Below are 13,435 nucleotides of genomic sequence, written 5' to 3' on the forward strand. Positions count from 1 at the left end.
ATCAATTCAAAATTTCTGAAGAGTACTGGGTCAAGTGGGTTCTGGTACTGTATCAGTGAAGCAATCAAGGTACTTCCTGGAGTTCAGCATCTAGAGGCCAATCCAGAAAGTCACAGGGAGGACTCCAGCAGGAAAATATACAGTTGACTCTCAGAGTCATTGGCTAATTCAAACAAACAAAGTTATACCAATTTCTCCATCACTGTGGGGGAAGGAGGATGTTTTGTACATCCAGGTATTTTTCTCAATTCATGCTTATTCTTCACCTGAAATGTGGAATGGAAGCTTCTTATCTACTTCTGTGTTCATGCAGGTGTGCACTTTTATAAAGTATATGAGTCCTGAAAGATTTTGCATAAATCAGAGTTTGGCAAATCAAATTATTTCTCTAGTAAAAGGAAGTGTCATGAATCAGTTAGCACAGGTGTTGGAAACATTCTGCCACTTATAAAAAATTCTGTTTTTAACAGCTTTATTGAGATAAAATTTACATGTCATAAAGTTTACTCTTTTAAAGTGTACAGATTAATAGTTTTTAGTCCATTTATAGAGTTTAGCATTCATCATCCTAATCTACTTTTAGAATACTTTAATCCTTCCCCCCAAAAGAAACCTTGAACACAATAGCAGTCATTCCCTATCCCCTCTGCTGTCCACTGCCACCAAGCCCCCAGACATAGACAAGCACTCATCCACCTTCTGTATCTATGTATTTGCCTGTTTGGAACATTTTATATAAGTGGACATGTTTTTGTGTCTCTTAAGTAGAATACCACCTAGGAGCTGAATTGCTGAATAATATGGTAGTTCTTTGTTTAACCTTTTGAGAAATTGTCAAACTGTTTTCCAAAGTATCTGTACCATTTTACATTCCCACCAGCAACGTAGAAGGGTTCCAGTTTCTCCATATCCTTGCCAGTACTCATCCATCTTTTTAAATATATGCATTTTAGTGAGTGAAGAATGATATTGAGCACCTCCGTCCGTTTTTGTATATAAACAGCGACCCTCATTCATCTATTCTTACTGTCTGTGGATGTCTTTGCAGTACAACGGCAGAGTTGAGAAACAGAGACAGCGTGGCCCACAAAGCCTAAACTATTTACTGTCTGGCCCCTTACAGAAAAAGTTTGCCAGCCTCTGCTTTAACAAATCAAAAATTTACATCCTCAATCACCTTTAATTTACAAGTGAATTTTCATGTGTCAGGGTGCTTAGTGAGAGAGACAAGTTTCATTATATATGGAGAGGATGATTGAAATGATTTTATTTGGATACACTTGTGAATTTGTGATTGGTGTTAAGTTTCTATTTATTCATTCACTCATATTCATTTAACGTGTTTATTAAATATTCATTTATTCAGTCTAGTTATTAACGTCTTACTATATGCCAGCAGCTGTGTTCGACTCTGGGGATATTGCAGTGAAGACAGACAAGGCCCCTCTGCTCTGACAGGAGCAGGAAAGGTTGTCTCCTGCAGGGAGGAAGTGGGGAGGTGCTGGCTGTTCAGTGGAGCTGAGGCCTGAGGGAGGCTGAGAAATGGAGGGGGACAAGGGAGAAACTGTTGGAACAGTATTTCCCAGAGTGTAAGAATATTTCTCAGAGTTGTGAGAGAAAGAAAAGATCTCTGATTGAAGATCTTTGGGTCTGAGGAACAGACCTCCTTTTCTATGTCATTTCTTGGAGCCTTTGACACGTGCATCACTGATCTCTAGCAGGATGTCCCAGTTACTTGAACCTCACCTTTCTTGTTTTGATGGAACATTTTTCAAGAGTCAGGGCTCCATGAAACATTTTCTGGAAAAAAAAAAGAATTTAGAACTTTTTTGGTCAAGAATTAAGCAGATGAAAAGATTCATAAAAGTCCCTAGAAACAAAGTGAGATCACATATTCAACACCTTTCATTTTCTAGTACAATGTGACCTTTTAGATCTTGAAACTTCCCCTGGTGTATATGTTACGCCTGTAAATTAGTTATGGTAATGTCTCATTTAAAGGGTCTTTGAAGTTTAGTTTTTTCTTTATTAAATTCCTATCTTTCATGTGGGTCTTTCTAAAGAGCTTTAAGATCATGGAGAAGAAAGTTCAAGGAAAGATGGTATTATATAATAGATTATTCTTCCTTGGGCTCTAACACTTTTAAAAAGGATTATTCCTTACCTTTTTGTTAAATTGACTTAGATAAATTTTTCAAAGTGAAGTGTTTTGGTTCTGAAAGCCTAGGTTTATCTTTTTATCTTCTTTTTCTTCTCTTTTTTATCTTATTTTCCTTCCTGGACCAATTCGTGGCTGGATAACAGCCTTAAAAATGTTATCATAATTCCCTTGCCAATTTTTCTGTCAACCCTCACAAAAGACAAAAACAAGCACTGTTAAAAAGGTTCAGGTTAGCAGCATTAGATGGATTGGAAGTACAGACAGTGAGATGCTATGAGATCACCTACACTGCTGCTATGTGCAGCCATTCACGATTCTGGACTGAGAGAAACTCAGGCTCAACTACCCACACTGCCATTAGTCCCTGTGTATTTTGTATGAATGACTGCTCTTCTCTGTAACTCAGATTCCTCAGCTGAATAATCAATAGAATTAATAATACTTATCTCAGGCATTGTGAACTACCAAGTAGGTGGTTGGCATGCAATAGATACAATTATTAACCCATAACATTGTTCTAACAAATGAAGGCTCATCTGCTAGAGAAACAGCTTTTTTGTGTGTGTGAAAATGGTAATAGTGCCCTGAAGGAAGATTTATCTGCTTTATTGTGTCAAAGTTACCAGATGGACAAATCAGTGAAATACGAAAGACTTAATGAGTATAGTATCATTATGATCAGGAAGAAAAAAGAATGGAAAAGTTAGATAGATTTATAGCTGGGTAAGTCTACACTTGAAAGGAATGTCTCACTTTGAAAATGAAGTTCCTCTGGGTCTGTTGAGGGTTAGAGTGTTCTCAATTTGGTCCAAGGAGCAGTTTTATAAAGATATAAATAAGAATATAATTTTATTTTTGGACAAAGATGTAAAGACAATTTGATGAAATACATGGCTGAAATAAAGCTAGAAGGGATTGATAATATGTTGCATAATAAAATGATGCTCATACCATACTGACAGATAGCATGATGAACCTAATTTATGAGATATTATTTAAAATAAAGAAGCTTGAGAGAGACCTTTGTTTTGATCCAAAATACCATCTTCACAAGTCTATGAAATGGAAAATAGAAACATGGAAATGTGGAAAAGCCTTAGGAGTTTAAAATGACGGTAAGAGCCAAATAAAAGTTAATAATGTGATAAGCAGATACTTCTGTCAAAAGCAGTCCAATATAATTATAGCCAGACCAAATAGATGTAAAATATCTACAACAATGGGGATTATTGTCCTACTCAGATTTGGATTTCATTATGAGAGTGTTAGATTTAGTTGTAGTTACTCCACTCTGAAGGATAAAGATAAATGTTAACTTATTCAAGGAAAGTTAAACAGTTGGTGGCAATTGTTGATAAAAGGACAGTCATGTAGATTTGAAAATCAACTACAAAAATTATATAGCTGAACGTATCTTTTAAAAACTACGTTTCACATATTTCTGTTCTGACAACCCTCCATTTAGGAATTTGTCATGAAAATATTTCTCCACACCTAAATGCATTGTGCACCCACGATTTTAAATTGTTACATAGTTGTAAAATGCTACAAACTACGTAAGGTGCTCATTGAATAAGTTATGTATAAAAATACTATTTGGCCATAAAAAGAATGAAGAAAGTTTCCTATGAACTTATCTGAAGTGATTACCAGGACATATGATGTAAAGAGTGATTACAGAATGGCAACTTTTGTTTAACAAATAAGGGAAAATAATAACATATGATTTTTTTCTCCCTTTTGATATATCTCTGTATCTGTCTGTCTGCCTGTCAGTCTGTCTATACTTTTTTGCAAAAAGAAACAAAAGTACCATAATTCAAAACTAAACTAATAGTTATTTATGTAGAGTAGATAGAAACAGGGTAGAGGGAACCCCAATGTGTGAGTTCTTTGAAAAGCTCTCATTATATAGATGATGTTTAAATTATAAAAATATTCTATATATTCAAAAATCAAAATTAAATTAAAAAGGATGAAATAATCAATTGAATCAAAGAGACATACATGATCCTAACTGAATGTCAAATTAATAACTACTACACCAAGAAAATAATTTAAGCAAATGTTACTTGATTAAGTAATTAATTTTCAAATTAACATACTAATTATGGAGTAATTAAGATTTTAATTCAGGTAACATTATTCATAACATGAATACCTAGAAAGATGTATTCTGCAGTCAAAATAAATGCAAAAATATCATTAACTCTTGGTAAGTTTTATTAGTTGGTGTGGTCATTCTGAAACTGTTTTGTGTATGTATTGTAGGAAAGAACACATGAGGAAGTGCACTAATATGGTTGGGAGAAAGGATATACAAATATGGATTGGGTCCTCTGTGAGAGAATGCTGTAGTGTTGGGTTTTATTTAGAAGTATCAATATAACCCCATTACAGGTAGACTTGGACACACACACGCACACACCCACATTTAATACAAACTTCAAGCACATATCATACATCTTGAATTTATCTATTCTGTGTTTACAATATTTTTTTTTTTTCTTGATTAAAGGATATAATGATGCCTGTTTGTGCATATACTGGCCATATCTTGATTTCTAAATATCATTCACCAAACAACACATTGAAAACTTAAAACCTAAATGGCTGATTTCAGGTCTGAAACAAGGAAGAACAAATTGAATTATGCCAGAAGGCAATGGCATGCTCAATAATTAATAGGATAAAGTTGAAAGGGTACAGATACTCTGTATAGGGCATTTATTGATCAAATCTGAGATGTGCAACATTGGTAAAAAATATATAGAATAACACAGAATTTTTAAAAAATCCACAAGTCCATAGTGACACAAGAGAGAAAGAAGAAAGACAAAAATAGGAGAGTGGGAGCTCTTTTTTTAAATAAAACGATGTGATTTTATCAACCTTTCTTCACTCTGTTGATGAGAGAGGTATTCCTACCATAGGGTCATAGGGATGATAGAACATGACACCTTACACTGGACAGATAAGATCAACAACAGTGTAGACTCGCACAATATTCACATGTGACACATAGACATATACTCACAGCCTGAGGGGGAGGACACCTCATGCCACACAGGGCCATACACAGTTGCACCTGGGAACAGAGTGAATAACCAAGGACCTATGGGAAGCAGGATTTATAGTATCAAGAGGGTGGGTGGCCCCTGGTACCCATGGGTGGATGTGATTGGTGTGTTTAAATAATTCTGCAAGCTTGCAGGAAACCAAGACCCACTATCAGTGGTTAACAATGACTACACTTATTCCATTTAATAAGGAGGGTTGTTTGGAGATGAGGTCTTGTCTGTAGGAGCCAATTGGGGACGGAAGCTTGTGGTTAGGACATTGGAAACCGTTCAGTTTTACCAGGTGTCAAGTCAGCACATAATTTTAGACCCTAATTTTAGGCCTTACGGTATCCAATAAATGTGGCTGGGATGATAGACTAGAAAATGTTTTTTATTTTTATATCCTAATATTATAATTCATTAAGAAAAGGATTATCAATAGATTCCAAAGTCATTGGGTAAAAAGAGTTTAAGACTAGGATATGTTTTCAAAGCATCCACACATATTACTCAAAAAAGTGGAATATGTTCCTTTACAATGGAAAGGTCATATAGTGAAATCTTGAACAAGTGGTGATCTAAAGGCTAACTTTTTGTGTCTTCAGATGAAATGCAATGGGAGATATACTACACCAGCAATGTAGTATTCTTAGCAAAAATGTTGACCTGAATCTAATCACAAAGAAACACACAAATCTATAATGTGGAATGTTTTGCAAGATAGCTAGCCTGGACTTTTCAAAAGATTTCATACTTTAATATTAAAGAAAAAGGTTTAATAATGAAGAATAAGGGAAAATAGATGAACTATTCTAAAATTAGGCAAGACTAAAGTGACTAATAGTTAAATGCAATGTATGAACTTACATTATTTATATGACTACTGGTGAAATTTGAATATAGGTTATCTGTTGCATAATGTTTCTAATTTAATGTTGATTTTCCTCAAGTGTGGTAATGGTGTTGCAGTCATATGCTCTTGGGAGATACATGTTGAAATATCTTGATTATGTCATCTACTTTAGATCATTTGACAAAACAGCTTTGTGTATGTTGTGATGAGAGATTAAAAAAAAGAAAGAAAGTAGATATAGCAAGATGTTAAGAATTGGTGATTATAAGTGAGGAGTATTCAGGTCTTTACTGTTTCAACTTTTCTTAAAGTTTGAAGTTTTTAAAATAAAAATAAGTAACATAACATAGCTGAATGTGAAAACATATTAATTATTGTAGAGAAATAACAAAAAGAAGGAGACAGACTTTTGTTCCCATAATAAAATTTCAGAATCCAAAAGAAAATGGAATCTTTGATTCTGGAGGAAACACAGACTACAGAAGCTGAGCAATTTAAACAGACCTCTCAACAATACCATGAAAAATCTACATATAATGCAATAATAACTTTAGTGAGCTGAGATAGCTTCAAATTATATACCTAACAAATATATCATTCATGAACAAGGGTAAATAAAGATATTTTTAAATACACAAACTGAGATAAACCAGAAGAAAATACTCAATAAAATAAATGTTACAGGTATAACTTCAAAAGAAGAAAAATAGTACCAGATGTAAAGGCAGAGACACAAGAAGAAATTATGAGCAATTATATCAGTAAATATGTGATTACAACTATGCAAATGACTGTATAAAATAACAGTAATTTGAAATTTTGTGAAGAAGAAAAAATTTTAAAAAATTTATTGATTACAACATAATATACATCTTTAGGAAAGCAAGTAAAGTAATATTATACCATGGTCTTTGTATGGTTTGTAAAGTGGGTAAGTTAATTATCTTTACATTTGTTAAGTTAAATTAGGATAATCACTAAAACTGTAGACATAAAGTATATATACCCCAAAATAGAGGAGAAAAATAGAATAAGAAAAAAAAGAAGAGACAGCAAATTGAGCTACCAGGAATATAAAAATTACAATACAGGTCATGCAGGAAGAGTGAGCAGCAGTGGCAGAATAAAGATTGGGAGTTTAGAAGAACCAAAGCACTATATTGTTAGGAGAGGCTTTCTGAAAGCAAACAGAAACATAGCAGCTCCAAATTATAAATAAAGTTTATTTTATGAGAATTAATAGCAAAAATATCATTGAATTTACTAGTGAGCCTAAAATGGGACACATTTCAAAGGCATAAGTGTTTATTAAATTACCCTTCTCTAGGAAGAGGGAGGCCTGTATGACCTAAGGGAGGTCTACACACAGCTCTCACTGTTTCACATGAATGGCAGTGATACCAGTCAAACCAAGCTTGTGTGAAGACCAATTAAGCCTGGACATTCCCAGTCTGCAACCTGGGATAGCCCTTGTGACCATTGCATATATCATATTTAGTTAGAATAACTCAAATGTAAGTTAAGAGTAAAAGCATTGAATCATATAAAGTAAGAAGGTCACTTGTGGAATAATAGCCAGAGATCTGATTCCATGTTAGGTTTCACTCTAGGGCACAAACTCTGGGGGTTCATAATGTCTTTGGAATGCAAAGATCATTCTCCCCCTGAAAAGTCTGAATAGGATTTATGAAATCTTTAGATATATGCAGTTTCATATGCATCTGTGGTTCTGCCTAATTTTAACGGGTACTGCCTTGTGATTCTTTGGAAAGAGAAGTATCATGGGACTCTGAAATCTATCAGCTGATTGCACATTTCTTGTTCAGTCAAAACTTACTTAGAATTCCAAGTGTACATTTGCTAAAACTGTGCTTGAAGGGTTGGTAATGGATGATTTAATTTTCTGATATTATATGTGATTGCAATCTGGAAGGCTGAACTCTTTTGGTGATGGCCAACGATGCAGTGAGAAGGTTAACACAATTTGCAATGGTAATCTCTCCTTCATCTGTATATTTCAATCAACCTTGGCCTTATCTCTAAGGCCTGATCCAAGAGCCTTCAGGAAAGAGAAGTTGGCTTTTTCCTCTCTCATACATCTTTGATTCTAGGTCAAAATGTCCGGTAAAAGCTTTGTGACTAAAATATCAATATTGATTTCCCAGAATAAAATAGAAATGCCTGACAGATGCTGTGTATTTTCTCCATAGGTCACGGAAATAACCTGGTATGCTACTAAAAAACAAAATGGGTTTGGTCTCAATTGTACTGTGGAGTTCTCCTTTGAAGTCTCTGCTTGTTCTCTGGACTGTCAAATGTGAGGAGTCTGAACTGAGAGTTCAGTTGGTTTAGTGTATATATCCATCTGATTTCAGTGAACAAAACAGAGCTACTTAAAACATTGTGGGCATAGGGATTTATTATAGGAATAAAATTTTACAAAATTGTGGAAGCGCTAAGTGAAACAAGAATGTTTAAGAGGGACTGAGATGATCAAAGAAAGAATCTCTAGGCAGTTTTCCTGAAGTACTGACTCAGGTAGTTAGGTTAGAACTTACATGGAAGTGCAAGAAGCCAAGCACACCCTGCCACTAAAATGGAACTCTGAAGGGAGATCTTGAGCAAGATCTATAAGAAAATGCTGCCTTTGGGAGCTACCACTGCTGTAAGGCTGCAGCCAAGTGCCCGGTGGTATGTCTGGGGCTGCCATTGATCAGCAGGGCCAGCAGCTTGAAAGATGGACTAGATTCAGAGAAGAAGAGAAGGAGGATACACTGGGACTTGCTAGGTACTTTTATGCCTGCCCCTCAATGTGTCTTTGTTATGAAACCTTTTGATAATAGCAGCTTCTGTTTCTCTTCTACCTTCCATATCTAACAAAAGTTTATCTTCTGGCCAAGTCTAATGTAGAGAGGTATCAGGAAATGGTATTTAGGGACATATAATGCCCAGTTTTAGCCTGATGTAATACAACCTAGCTACTCTAGTGAGAAGCTGGTGTTTTTTCCGTAACTTAGCACAATTAAGATGTCACCATTAGAATCTACATCAGTCAGCAAACTAGGAAGAAAGAGGCAAACAGAAGTAACAGGGAAATAAGTCAGTGCAAGATGCAAAGAATCTATCACCCAGGGGAGGACAGACAGGAAAAAGAGTCCTGGTTACAGGTCACACCAGTATATAGAGGGACATGAATCAGAAGGTTTATGCTAGGAGCCAAAATGAAGCAAGACTTACCTCTAAAATGACAAGGGCTCCTAGCTAAATAAAGCTCAAATTTGTTGCAGTTGTCTTTGTTCATCAAAAATAATGAGCAGGAAATAAATTTCAGCAACTTTCAAGGTGCTTGTTAAAAAATGTAGATTTCTGCAATATTCTTGCACACCTAGGAATCAAAATTTCTAGGGTTTTGATCCAGGCATCTGCATTTTAAATAAGATTCTTGTATGGTTCTTCTGTGCAGTCTAGTTTGGAAACTTATGACTCGCGGAGTGGGAGATACATGACAAGCTCAAGCCAGGTCTCACTGCTTTATTTCAGCATTGAGAACACAGACTGAAGTAGTGGAACAGATATATAAATGGAAATTTTAAAAAGTTAACTCATTGAATAGATTTTGGTGTTTTTTAGAGAAGAAAAAATTGATACAAGAGATGGCAAATAAATTATTCATGTCACATATCTGGTAAGTGACGAAGCCCATACTGTAATTTAGATCTGCTTGGTTCCAAGATGTATCCTTTGAGTGTGGAATGGGGTAAAAGCCTTCAGGCTTGCGGAAGTACTAACATATTTGCTAAGCATTCATCAGTGAGACCCCTCAGGGAAGGAAAAGTAATACTGGTCTCCTATTAAATTAAGTGTGTGTGGATTGCTAAGAACAGTTCTGGAGGCCAAGATCTCCCAAATAAGAGAACTAACTAGTAATGGAGGAAAACGGGGCCCAAGAAAATCACTCCCAAGAAAAATGAGAACTTCACGTTTATTCTGTTTCCTGGCCCATCTCCTCCTCTCCCTCTCTGTGGACCCAACATATGCAACAACTTCTATGAGCGCTTCCATTTTTGTGTATCCTTAGCATACTGAAAATTACCTTTCTTCTCAGAAAAACACATCTCTGGCTCGTTTAGATGATATTAATTTTATGGTTAATAAAGAAAATGTAACTTTTTTTTTGCCTACTTTTGGGGTAGCAATACGGTGAATTCACTCTAGCCAAGTTGTTTAATTGTGTTTTTGAAGAAATAGATGAATGCGAGTGAGAAAGCTGTGAAATCAGATCGCAGCTGTAAAGGCAAGCCTACCTGTGGCAGCAAAATGTGACCCGGAATCCTTGCATCCTAATTTAGGCTCTGCAGGAAAGCATTACAAGCACTGCCAGATCACTGGTGCCTTTATAACAATGATCGCCCAGATAGTTTGGGTTGCCTTGGGAATCTGTGAATTCTTTTTTATGAAAGATGTTTCTGCAGGGGCTGGTCTTTATACATAGATGTTATAAACTATTAATTTATAAAATGCAAAGTCTCAATTTCTCAACGGTAATTTTATCCTGCTGACTATTCACCAAATGATGGTAAAGCTACTATTCTTTTCATATCTTGCTGAATTTCTACAAGGTCTAACAAGATAGAAATTGGAAAATAGCTTTAAAAATATGTAGAATAATATATATTATATGATGTACATATAGGGAAGGTCTCCTTCATCAGCAACAATTCTACTGGTTCCAATATCCCAATTCTGGCTGCTTTTAACCATCTCTACTAACCCGAGCCATCATTTCTCACTGGCTTACTGCAACTGTATCCTAAATAATCTGCCTGTGTCCTGTCTGCTTGCACAAGAGTCCATTATCTACTCAGAGTCATTCACATCCTGTCAGTTCTTGCAATCAGAGTAGAATCAGCACAAGTTTGCCACGGCGCAAAAGTCCTACGTGATTTGTCTTCACCTGTTTTTCCAGTGACATCTCCTCACAGTTTTCCCTTAGTTGTCTACATTCCAGCATCACAGACTTGCTTTCCAGTTCCAGAATGGGCTCTGCCTTTGTCATTGCTCTTCTCATTCAGTTTCAACATTACTTCTTCAAAGAAACCTCCTTAAACCAGCTCAAATAAGTTAGCCCAACACTCTCCCTCTATCCCATTATCCTGTTTAATTTTTTGTGTAGCACTCACCACTAGCTGAATTTATTTAGTTACTAGTTTATATGTTTATTATTAGTTTCCTTCTGTGAAAATGCAAGCTCAAGAAGGGTAATGTCTTTGTCTTATAGCCCTAGTTCCTAGAAGAACACCTGTCATATGCTGGGTTCAGTGTACATGCTGGATAAATGAATAAATATATGGGAAAGATTCAGTTATATATGCTAGTTTGGTAGACAGCCAGATTCAAGGAAATTATAGAATACTGGTAGCTCCTTTTTATATATCATTTTATATACTGTAGTGTTACCAAGTATCCTTTTTAGCCATACAGCCTGAAATAATAGAACAGAGCATACTAGTTGTCTTTGGAACCAACTTGCTCTGTAAGCAACTGGAGTAATGAGCAGAAAGCTTATGCAGAATTTAAGTTGATAATTAAAAAAACATCCTTTTCAGTACCCACAGAAAGGATAGATAGGGCATTGGTTTCCAAGTCATTGGATTTGCAGTGGTTAGATAAGAGAATTATAAATATATCATTTGTATGTTACACATTACTGTAACTCTAATCACAAAAATATGGTTTCTGTTTTCAAAATGGGTAGCAATTTAAATAGAAATGAGGCAATGCCTCATAAATACAATGTAATGATATTTAACATAAAACATTGCGAAGGTTAATTTTGTGTGTCAACTTTGCTAGCCACAGTGCCTAGATATTTGGTCAAACATTACTCCGGCTGTTTCTGTAAAGTATTTTTATGGATGAGATTAACATTTAAATCAGTGGACTTTGAGTAAAGAAGATTACTGTCCATAATGTAGGTGGGCCTCATCCAATTAGTTGAAGGCCTTATCAGAACAAACACTGAGCTCTGAGCAAGAAGGAATTCTAGCAGCCAACTGGCTTTGTTCTTGAATTGCAATTCTTCCCTGAATTTCTAGCCTGCTGGCCTACCCTCATCAGATTTTGGACTTTATAATCTTCTACAATTGCATGAGCCAATTCCTTAAACCAAATTGGTCAGTCTCTCCTCTTTCTCTCTCTCTCTCTCTCTCTCTCCCCCTCACACACACACACATATACGTGTGTGTGTGTGTGTATATGCACAGCCTATTCTGTTTTTCTGAAGAACCCTAATATGTACACATTTCTGATTATTGGATTTAAAATATACTATTGAAAAAATTTACACAGCCTCTCCAAATATTTATTTGTTATTAATTCATAAATAGATGGACCTCTTCTGTCATTACTGATAGATTACTACTAAGAATCACAAGATGATAAGTAATGTGCCAATGCATTATAAAGTCATTGAGATTATTTAACATATATTAAAAAAACCTCAATTTAGTTCATTTTCTCAGGTTTACCAATTAAAGTCAGTCTTGGCTCTAGCAATAAAAAAAAAGTAGGAAGAGCAAGTGTGACAGCATTAGTATTCAGTGAAATTGATGACCTTAGTGAGTTAGTCTTATATAAGCTGCTACAGTACGCATAACTTGTCACTGTAGTTAAAAGTTATGTTCAACACAATTCTTCTTCTTTATTGCTCAAGACACTCCACTGTGACATTGGCTCTTTGGCTGCAATAAAGATTAAAGAATCAAGTCATTGTATTTTACAGTTAACACGAGTGCTAATAAAGAACAGTAGTAGCATGAAAAAATTGTACAGAGACAGCAAAACTGAAGCTCAAGGGTCTACTTGTGCAGATTGTGAAATCCGTATTCTGCACAAGGATTAGAAAAGGTGATTAAAGATGAACCCATGATAAGGTGGATTAACACAAAAGTAAGATATCTAACTCAAAACACTGGATGACACTGTGGGATAGGGTACATGTGAAGTTGTAGCAACAGAATTATTCTCCAAGGCCCTTTTTAAGATATAAGAATTACTTGTACTCTTAGTAGTGTTAATTTTTGCTTGTGTCGCTGGATCAACATACTTTTAGAAATATGATTACAAGGTTTCAATTTCTGTCTCTGTGAAATTCCATCTGCCCACTCTCCAGATGTTTGCTATTGTGAAGGTAGCCCTTAATTTAGCAAATACTTATGAGTTTCTACTCTGTGGCAGACACTGATAGGCTTAGCCAGTTATTTTTTATACTGTCACTGTTCAGGACAAGTCAAGCCATCTTCTAAGCAGTCCAGTTTGAAATATTTGGTGAAAAAAATATAGTAGACATCCACTTAGAGA

General features: G+C 35.4%; 1 protein-coding gene across 4 annotated transcripts in view; it reads left to right on the plus strand.

The window, feature by feature from the left end:
* Window positions 1-13,435, plus strand: part of DPP10 (dipeptidyl peptidase like 10) — a 1,316,731-nt gene that overhangs the window by 1,094,588 nt on the left and 208,708 nt on the right. The window lies entirely within an intron of this gene.

The sequence above is a fragment of the Lemur catta genome, chromosome 8, assembly GCF_020740605.2.
Source record: "Lemur catta isolate mLemCat1 chromosome 8, mLemCat1.pri, whole genome shotgun sequence".
NCBI lineage: Eukaryota > Metazoa > Chordata > Mammalia > Primates > Lemuridae > Lemur > Lemur catta.